At 33.3% G+C, this 10,241-nt stretch overlaps 1 long non-coding RNA gene across 1 annotated transcript; it reads right to left on the bottom strand.

Moving 5' to 3' along the window:
• Positions 1-93: 93 nt before the first annotated feature.
• Positions 94-6,561, bottom strand: LOC117123636. Its single transcript, XR_004447869.1, has 3 exons — positions 6,453-6,561; positions 2,355-2,533; positions 94-1,094 (listed from the first exon to the last, which is right to left on the bottom strand). It is a non-coding gene; the product is annotated as an uncharacterized LOC117123636 (long non-coding RNA).
• Positions 6,562-10,241: the final 3,680 nt, after the last annotated feature.

Below are 10,241 nucleotides of genomic sequence, written 5' to 3'. Positions count from 1 at the left end.
CAAACTGAGCCCCATGAATACACCCTAGTACGCCATGTCACTTGATAAAATCTTTGCATGCACTTAGAATTGTGTATAAAGTTATATATTTGGTAAAGTAATCACCTACTACTAACACGTAACGACTACCTCTGGCTGACACAGGCAACTCTGTAAAATATCGGCTGCAATTCTCTCAAATGGATGGTTTGCTGGCACTGTATCCATTGGAGCACGTAATCGAGGGATAGGTCTTTGTCTTGCCTGACACGGTAGACATTCCAAACAAAATTTCTTCACATCACGTGCTATATATAGGCCAGTAACAATTAGCTGAAATGAGTCTTGTCAGAATTATAATGTCCTGAATTAGAACCATGAAATGATGTTAATACTTCCCTTTGTAGAGAACTAGGTATGATGGACTGTACAATTTCACCCACGTCTATCATGATTAATGCGGACCATTAAACCATCATAAATATTTAACAACGATGAAACTGCCTACATAATCGTTCATAATACAGGGAGTTGCCTGCGAAATGATGGGGTTTACTGTACCATGTGACTGGACACACATTTTGAACTCCTGTAACTCAGGGTCTCTATCCGGTTCATTAATTAATTTAATATTACGTTGATTATGAACATGCCCATCACAAGAAGTTAGGGCATGCACATCCTGAACTTTACAGTCTATTCCCTTTACAGGTACTACAGTATCTTCCACTATAACATCCATCTCACTCTTCAGAAGCTTGATCAACTGTTAAACTAGGATCGGGGTCTACGGGATAATGAATCCGCATTCAGATGTGTCTTACCCGATTTGTACACAATCTTCCAATTGAACATATTCAAATCAAGAATCCATCGTGTTTGACGACCTGTCACATCATTTTCTATATGTAACACTTGTAAACCTGTCAAGGGTTTGTGTCCTGTAACAATAAGAATGGTTACCACGAAAATAATGCTTAAAATGCCTGACACTCCACACAATAGCATACAACTCCCTATCATAAGTAGACCACTTCTTCTCACTTTTGCGATAACCCGTTCCTTACCCTCCTGAATTTGAGTCAATACAGAGCCAATAGAAAATTCTGAAGCATCTGTGAAAAGTTTAAATTGTAAATTAAAATCAGGATACGCCGCAATTGGTGGGTTATCAAGTTTTCTCTCAATGTTAAAAGCATGATCCCACTCATCTGACAAACAAAAGGTACGTCTTTGTGTGTTACTGTAGTAGTTGCAGAGGACGAACAATTGAGGCAAAGTTTTTCACGAAACGCCTGTAATATGAGCAAAGACCCACAAAACCTCTGACCTGGGTGACATTACGTGGAATAGGCCAACGTTTGACCTTCTCAAGATTAGCAGGGTCAGGCTCTATGCCGGCTTTGAAAACAACATGAGCCAAAAATGTGACATGCATTTTTATTGGGTCAAATTCTGTACCGCCACCAGTTAAAACAAATTTTATTTTTTCTAGACGCTTTACTATGATTTGATTTTCATCATTTTGCTATTATATGATTTTACATGTGTAATTTATGATTTTGCTTTGAAAAATAACTTTGTCAAATTAAAATTAATTTTAAACCCATTTTATTATTTTCCGTCCCGCCACTTATTAAGAATTCCGTACCACCATTATTCCGTACCACCATTATGAAGTATAATTTGTTTTTAAAAGTGTTTGCATCGATTCCATTTCCATAATTCTTAACAATATTATTATTATAAAAGGGTAATTTATGATTTTGGCTTAAAATGTTGTTGTGATGGCATGATTATAGAGTTCTTTAGTACTAGTATAACACTGCCATTTCTGCCAAAATGTGCAGGGGGTATAAATTACCCCTTAAAATACAAGCTTGCACCTGTTGGGCAATCTTAACAGCGGCCTCTAACGTTGTTGCACCATGTTCATGACATTTCATTTAAACTTAAAGATGTATAGTCCGATGAAACCCAGAAATACTTAAAAAATATAAATTAATTCTGAATTTCTTAAATTGTATGTTTGGATGAGTAAGAATCATAATGTTAAGAAAATGAATTTAAAACAATTTTAGTGGTATTTCTTTAATATATAATACACACTTTGTTAATGTAAAAAAATTCATAAAGAATTACAGACACTGGAAGTGTTTCTAGAATTGTTTGGTTATTACCAGCCCACAATTCAGAGAAAACAATTTTTAAAATAGTCTCAAGTTCATGAAATTTATTATTAAAATGGGTTTGTTAAATCAAACATTTATTTTTGAAGAATTTTTCATTTAGTTTATCGGACAATACAGCTTTAATGGAACGTGAATGATTAGATATTAGGTTTAATGGTTAATGTTAATTCCTTGCTAACTCACCGTTTTCCTTCTTATCCAATTTCTCTTATTCCAAAAAGAATTATTCAAATCAGTGCAGCATTATACATTTTTTGTTCGCTGATTTCTGTACTGTGATATTAATGCAGATCAGTGCCAGCTTTCAATAGGGCTACAGCATCATTTTTCAAATCATTTATAATTTGAAATTCAGCGGGGAACTGCAAAGTAAATATAAATCATAGTTAGTTCATTCCTAATCCGATTACTACTTATAATATACTAGATTTCTAAGACAGAGAATAGATAAAGTTCATTAAAATATGTATTATTTATCAAGTGTGTTGCTTCCTGTAACTGTCATGATCATAAGCAAACACAATGAAAGATACACATAAAAAAACATTCAACCAAGGATTCATTAGTGCTGTGTTCAATTTGTAATTGAAAACTGTAAATGAATATTATGCATGTGGTGTTAGTTAAAGATATACCTTGCTAATTGACCACTGGTAGGGAGTAAACTTGATGTGGACTACCTGTATACATGTCCAAAAAAGATTCAATCCCAAATTACATTTCTAAATTCCAAATAATTCTGTGTTATTTATTTGTTCAACACTATATTTTGAAACAGTTCCATACAAAAAAATAAAAGAAACTTCTGTTCATAATTCACATTATGAATATGAATATTCTTTGCAGGCCTAAAATACAGTACAGAAAAGGCTACAGTAGTCTTTGGAGAGAAGCCAACTTAGGTTGGTAGATTGTCTTTAGCGCTATTAAAGTTAGGTGATAATACATTATATACTAGAAATTGCAAATTGCAAGTGAAGTGCTGCGCAGTACAACTGCATATAAATGTTCTTCGAACAAAATTATTTATGCGAGTCAAGTGAAAATAATGAATAATAAAAATAAAACAAATAATATGAGACACGCCCCACTGTCTATATTAGAACACTCTCATTGGGTAACAAAGTCGTAATTTTTCATTTTTGTCAAAAAGTGTCTATAGTGGTGAATTATGGTTTAGGTTTTTTTTAATAAAGTTTCAAAAATTTCTATGTATGTGGAAAATGTAGTTAATTACCAAAGGTTACAATTTTTATTTTGAAGACTGCATGGTCTAGGAAGTGTACAATTTTTTATGGGGCAAGTTTCCAAGGGCGGGTTTTCTAGGGACAAGTTGACTGCCAAAGAGTGTTGCCAAAGTGCGAGCCAGCGTGTTATTTTATCACAAGTGCGAGACATCACAAGTGTGTGAGCAAGGAGGTTAAATTGGTGTGAGAGCCAGCGAGCCATGACGTCACGACAATAGATACGAGACGTTAACGAGTTATGCGAGGTACTGTATCGGCTGAGATTTGTGGAGTACAATTCAAAAAACAACTATAGGTCTAATAATGAATTATTGTGATGTTAAATAGACAATGTTAGCTATCAAGGAGCGACATTGTTTTTCATTGGGACCTTCGTCCCTTCAAGGCTAGGCCTACCATCCTAGCTTGTCTAGGCCTGGCTAGCGCGACATGCGGACGTTGGTACGAGTAGGTCAGTCTACAAACGTCGCCTAAAGTAATTGATTTTACCCGGCAGAACGAAAGAAGGAAACTCAGCTTTTCAGTCGTCTTAGACGCCTGTTTTTTGACAAACAATGACCTTTCAGAGGTCAAATTGCTGTCAAGAATATGAATTGGCTGCTTCGCAGCAATAAACATGATAAAGATCTGAAACAGAGACATTGGAATAAAGGGTTGGTGACCCAAGGGGTTACTTGAACTAGTTACTGTAGGTATGGATAGCCTACTAAAACAGTATAATACACTAACATCAAACAGACCTCAGGCCTATAAGATTGCCTAATATTATTCACCAATGATGTCTAAAAATAATAAAAACAAAAATAAGCAATTGGGTCATTTCGGCTCAAATCAACCAACATGCCAATGTGAACCCCTTGGATTTTCCTAAAAAAAAATTCTAAGAATGCCTTGATATGTCAAAACAAAGAATCCAAAATTTCAGCTTCAATTTCCAAGCAGTTTAAATTTTAAGTTATGACATTTTGAAATTTAGGTACCACACCCCTTTTTTCATGCCGGAAATGGCTCCTTTAACTTTGTATTGAAAGATTTACATTTTCACCGTTTTGTAGGGCCATAGCTTATCATTTTCAACTTTTTATTTTCATTATTTCCGGAGATATAGCTTCGTAAAAACTGTACAAAGTTAAAGGAGCCATTTCCTGTATGAAAAAGGGGGTGTGGTACCTAAATTTCAAAAGGTCATAACTTAAAAACCGCTTGACCAGACCATAAAGTATTGGCTTTCGGCCAAAAGGTCAATGACATGATAACATATTTTTACCAGCCAGTGTTTTTGGCGGGTGGTGCATGACAATTATGTACAGCCCATACATTTGCTAAATAAATGGTCTCTCTTAACGTACATTGTTTTTTTTTTTTTTTATCAATAATCCTATTAAAATTAAGTAATTTACTGTAATCATTTAATGATTCAAAATGTTTAAAAACCTGCCCCCTCATTGTTCCATCTATTCTCAAACTCCATTCAGCCGTATCGAGTGTGTGAAGAAACAGTAGGAGAGCTGCGTTGGTCACGCATCATTAACTTCATTCATTGTGAGGGCGCATGTCATGGATAATGGCCGAAATTTAACAATTTTTTATACGTTGAAAATTGGTTATTTTGGCACTAAATGTTATTAAAAAAACTAGTTTAAATAACTAAACTACAGGTTTAAATGATGATTAAAACTACGATTTTGGTTCAATAATTTTTTGGTTTCGAAAAATATCGATATTTTAGGCTTCAATTAAACATGCGATTTTTTTACAAAGTGGAAGGCCAAAACTCATTAAATTTCACATTTTCTACATAAGGTACAAACGCAAATTTAAAATCTATCATAGAATAATTATTAAACTACCCAATAATGTAAACATCTATTATATACGGCATTTGGGATGCAACTGCTACTAATCAAACCATTATGTACCCCACCACTGAGGATTCAGTACTCCGATACCATTGAAAACAGGCTAGGAGGAAAACATGACACTGTTGCAGGTCGATGTCGAGGCCTATTTTCTCAGTTCAAGCTTTCTAGGCGTTGTGTAGCGTGCTGTGTACATTTGGGCCTGGTGTAGGCCTAGGCATGATGGAGGTTTTATGGTGTCATAAACTATGTAAGGCCCCACAAAAAAAATATTAGTTTATCACTTTGGGAAAATTCTGATTTAAAAAAAAAAACAAAAAAAAAAACAGATTTCTCAAACAATAATTTTTTTTATACTTTTGGTCCATACATTACTTTCAATTATTAAAACAAAGCTATATCAAAATAATGAATTATATAAATGTTGTTACATGTTTAAATCTAAATATCTAATAATTTAAATTTGTATCAAAATACTTATTCACAAATCACCTCATACGGAAATAATTGTTATTGTATCCAATTGCAAGCAATTGTACACACAGAAAATTACAAAAAATTGAAAGGTAGTTACTAAAATATCTACTAATATATTGTTAATTATACACATTGACACCCAATTTGGCATTACAGTATCAGAATGTTAGGGCATATTGTATGTTGTATTAAAACTGTCACATTTAATAAAACACTGCACTTTTTTTTATAAGAACAAATTGAGTCTGAGGGAAAAAAAAATCCAACATCAATATCCATACCTTATTTCAAGTACTGTACATGTAATACTAGAGTAAAGTAATATAGGCCTATGTACAATAATAATTTTCCACATTTGTAAAGTATGTTAAACAAAATAAAAACATTTTGTGCCTGACATCAGTAAAAAAAATAATACGCTGAGCCTGTGAAAAATTTTACTTGCTCTTATAAAAAAAGTGTACTGTCAAATTACTTGTAAGTTATATAGTATTGGTTATAATTACAGTACATGTGATCTGTTTTAATATATACTTAGAAAATAGAATATTTTATTTTCACAAAAATTAATACTGCATTTCTTCATTATAGTAGCAGTAAAATTTATATTAAATAGTAACATTACTGTATTACCAACCATGATGACTATAGATAGGCCTATTTAATTATGCACCACTTTCAGTATACAGTATATTTACCATTCAACTATAAAACACATCCATCAATATATACTATGGTGTAATCACATCTCCATGATGGGCTGAGTATTGAAGTAGAAAAAAATATGTATTTCCAGACAATTGTGACAATTTGTGAAAAATAGAAATATCATATTAGATTTAAAAAAAAAAAAAAAAATTGTATACTGAAAATAAAATCAAATTAGACAAAAATAACTGGCCAAAATTGTATCATGATGTTGAATTGATTGAAGTTGTAACTATACTTTATCTATTTACATAAAAAATAGCCTGGCCTTTTTTAACTATAGGCCTATACATAGGCCTATTAATAATATACAATAATAATAATTCCCTGTTGCTTTTTTAATGCAGACATTTGTCTTCCATACAGCCACTTTTTAACAGATTTTTATTATAAAAACATAAGCTTGGTTTTCCTAGCTTGCCTCCTCCAAAAAGGGCTGTCAGCTAGTATACAGTACAGTACTGTAGTTTATGCACTCACGGCCTAGTATAGGCCTTGAGTGCAACCACTCACACCACAGCCACACAGCACGCGGCAGTGCATCGAACACCACCGTGCATTAGCAGAACACATGAAATTATGATCCTTCTTTAAACGTTTGTCGTGGAAAACTGAAATAGGGTACAAGACCGATTTTTATATCAAAATAAACACTTACTTTTTCGACTTATGGTATGTATATTTAAAATCGCTGTATGGGATGAAAATGCTACTAATTAGAAATTTGTAAACAAATAGCAGTCAAAATTGTAATGATTCGACGGCTGTCACACAACCTTGGCAAAAACGTTGGAACGCGCAACTGGTACAAAAAATAATCAGAAAATTCAATCATGTAAGGATTCTTAGGCTATATTAGGAACTGATTTTACCATATTTGGGCACCTTTCGCTTTTCAATGTTTATTCAACAGCTATGAGATAGCATACACTTTATGCTAATGAAAATGTGTAAAACTTAAAAGCCTTTCTGCCGTGTGAGGGCGTCTAGAATCAATGACATCACGCTGTGTTACAAATTTTGCAATAACCGTCAAAATCTCCAACACGGCTCTCCGACTGGAAAGCACATGTTTTATGTTCGTAAACGACCACATTGCAGCAGTCTGTCAGTGAAGAAATGATTACACCGTGCCCAAATCCGAAATCGTATTAATAATTATACAGTTTTTGTAGAGAAATATATAATGAATATTTTGAAACTACTGTATTATTGTCTACATTTTAATTTATAATAGGTAACGTTTTGTGGCGAATGAAACATTCGGTGACGACGAGAGAAGCACATGTTCTGCCTTTGTAAACAGACCGCATTACAGCAGTCAGTGAAGAAATTATTACATCGTGCCCGATCGGAGTTTTTGAAGAGAAAGACAAAATAATTATTTAGAAACTATTATTGTCTACATATTAATTAATATTAGGTAACATTTGCAGCGAATAAACCATTTAGTGACGGCGTACGTGGGCCTATTTATGTATAAAATAATAAAACAAATACAGTTATGTGTTCAGTTCAAAACCCGTCCCAAACTCAAACCCATTCAGTCGTTCACATCTTCTGAGCACATGTTCTGCTTTCGTAAACAAACCGCATTACTGCTGTGTCTCAGAAGAAATTTTAACCCCGTGCCCAGCTGCAAAGCAACAATGTTGCATACAGTTTTTGAAGAGAACAAGAAACAATAGAAGATTATTGTCCACTTTCATCAATAGTACACTGGGTAATACTTGCATCTAATATAAACCATTCATTGTTCAGCGATGTGGGCCTATTTTCTGTGCGTAGATAAAAATTACATTAAACACTCGTTCGTGACGTTTCTTCTCTTTGAACTAGGGCCAGGCCTAGGCTAGACCTATTTGTCAACTTTCTTTCTGGAGGACTTCGTCCCGGATTTCGTACTTATGAACTATTTATAAGATATTGAACACGAATAACAGCTGAAAATGGGAGTTGAATTTTCACATATATATATGTACAAAGCCGAGAAAACCGATCGTAAATTATGGCCTAGTTATACCCGGCGCCGATCGTGTTGGCAAGTTGAATAGGTCAAAGGTCAATATATCAAAATCAAAGGTCAGAGAATTGATGTAACTCAATAAAATTAAATAATTATACAATTTAGTAAAAAGTATGCAAATTCAAAATAATTTATATAATTATAAATTCAAAGAAAATTGCAAATTTTGGATGAAATGTTAACTATGATAGGTCAAAGGTCACAATTTCAAAGTCAAAGGTCAAAATATTTTGTGTCACTGGAATGTTTATTTAATATGCATCAAAATAAAAACAACTTGTAATGGAACATTTTCAACAATAAAAAAAAATATTACAGTTTATTTGTAGTAGAGTCTAATTTCTTTCATATACAGCAAACTCTCTGACTACAATGCATTACAACTATACTGTAGGTGCTAATAATTAATAATTAATTATAGTTAATTAGGAAAGGAAGGCTTTATAAAGAATAAATATATAAATAAATATCAGTATCAGTAGACTTGATAAGTGGAAAATGAAGTTATAAGAAAGGCAAAAAAGATTAAAGATGTATCTAAAAAACTGTATAACAAAGTGGGAGTGGGCAGGCCATGTAGCTCGCATGGACCATAACAGGTGGGCCAAAAAGTTAACAGTATGGACGCCATACATACACAAAAGAAAAAGAGGAAGACCCAACAAGAGATTAAGTGATCTTTTCCAAAAGGAATGACTAAACATTATTTTTATGAACGTAGGTACTGTATGTTTAATTGTAAATTGTTAACCTTATAAATCAATTAAATACAAATTTTTCTATCCATAAAGCTAGGCTTCTCCCACAGAACCCACCAGATCTTTTCCCCTGGCTCTAGTGGCGTATCAAGTCTTGAAATGGGGGTAGTCATTGGTGGCGCTAAGGTGAAGTAGTTGCGGGGTGAAAGTCGCAAAATAAGGTGATTCTTAACTACTTGCAAGTGATTTTATCAAAGATCGTATAGCGCCGCTACGCGGCGCAAGATAGGTAACTCCTATCTCCACAACACTACGCCCTCTGTAATCGCATGGACGCCATTCGAGCAAGCAAGTTGAATGCTCCAGCGAGCAACATACCCGGATGTTAATGTAAACAAATAGAAAACGTGCTTGAATTTATCACCGTTATGGTCGATTTCTGAGCGGTAGTTATATATTTTTAAATAATTTCCTTATTTAAATTTATTGGATAATCGTTTTAATATATATTAGTAAACAATTATTACGTTTCAAACATATTCTTTTTTATTTATTCGTAGTTTAATACTATTTTTTGTAGGCACCTTTTAAGGCTTATCACAAACGGTTTTACCGAGATCGTAAAGCATCATGTAGTGTAATTTCCATTTTTTTCCTTTATACATTTACTTGTTATTTTCGGTTTAATATGCATGGTATTTTTTAAAAAGGTTTAAAGACTTAATTTATTTTAAAGAAATCACATCTGATAGAGAATTATGGTTAGAAAACTGTTTTATGATTAATTTTATTAATTGAAATACATTTATTTTTATTGGCACAAATACAGGTTAACAGTACATGTACTACTATGTTTGAATAAAGTTTTAAAATATAAATATTATTTTTATTCCATGATGATTTTGGATGCTTAGTTTCATAATGGCTTGCATTCACCACCATCCTTCAGGTGCCCCTACTGGCATATACACAGCAGTACTCCTTTACTCGTGATTACGCCCGGTAGTGGGTTGGTCAGCAGCTTTACCAGATTGTGCGTTTCAAGAATTTATAAA

The sequence above is a fragment of the Anneissia japonica genome, unplaced genomic scaffold (assembly GCF_011630105.1).
Source record: "Anneissia japonica isolate Jap-2015-1 unplaced genomic scaffold, ASM1163010v1 scaffold10340_len10208_cov112, whole genome shotgun sequence".
Taxonomy (NCBI): Eukaryota; Metazoa; Echinodermata; class Crinoidea; order Comatulida; family Comatulidae; genus Anneissia; species Anneissia japonica.
Note: the sequence above shows the minus strand (reverse complement) of the source record. Positions and strands in the feature narration are given on the sequence as shown.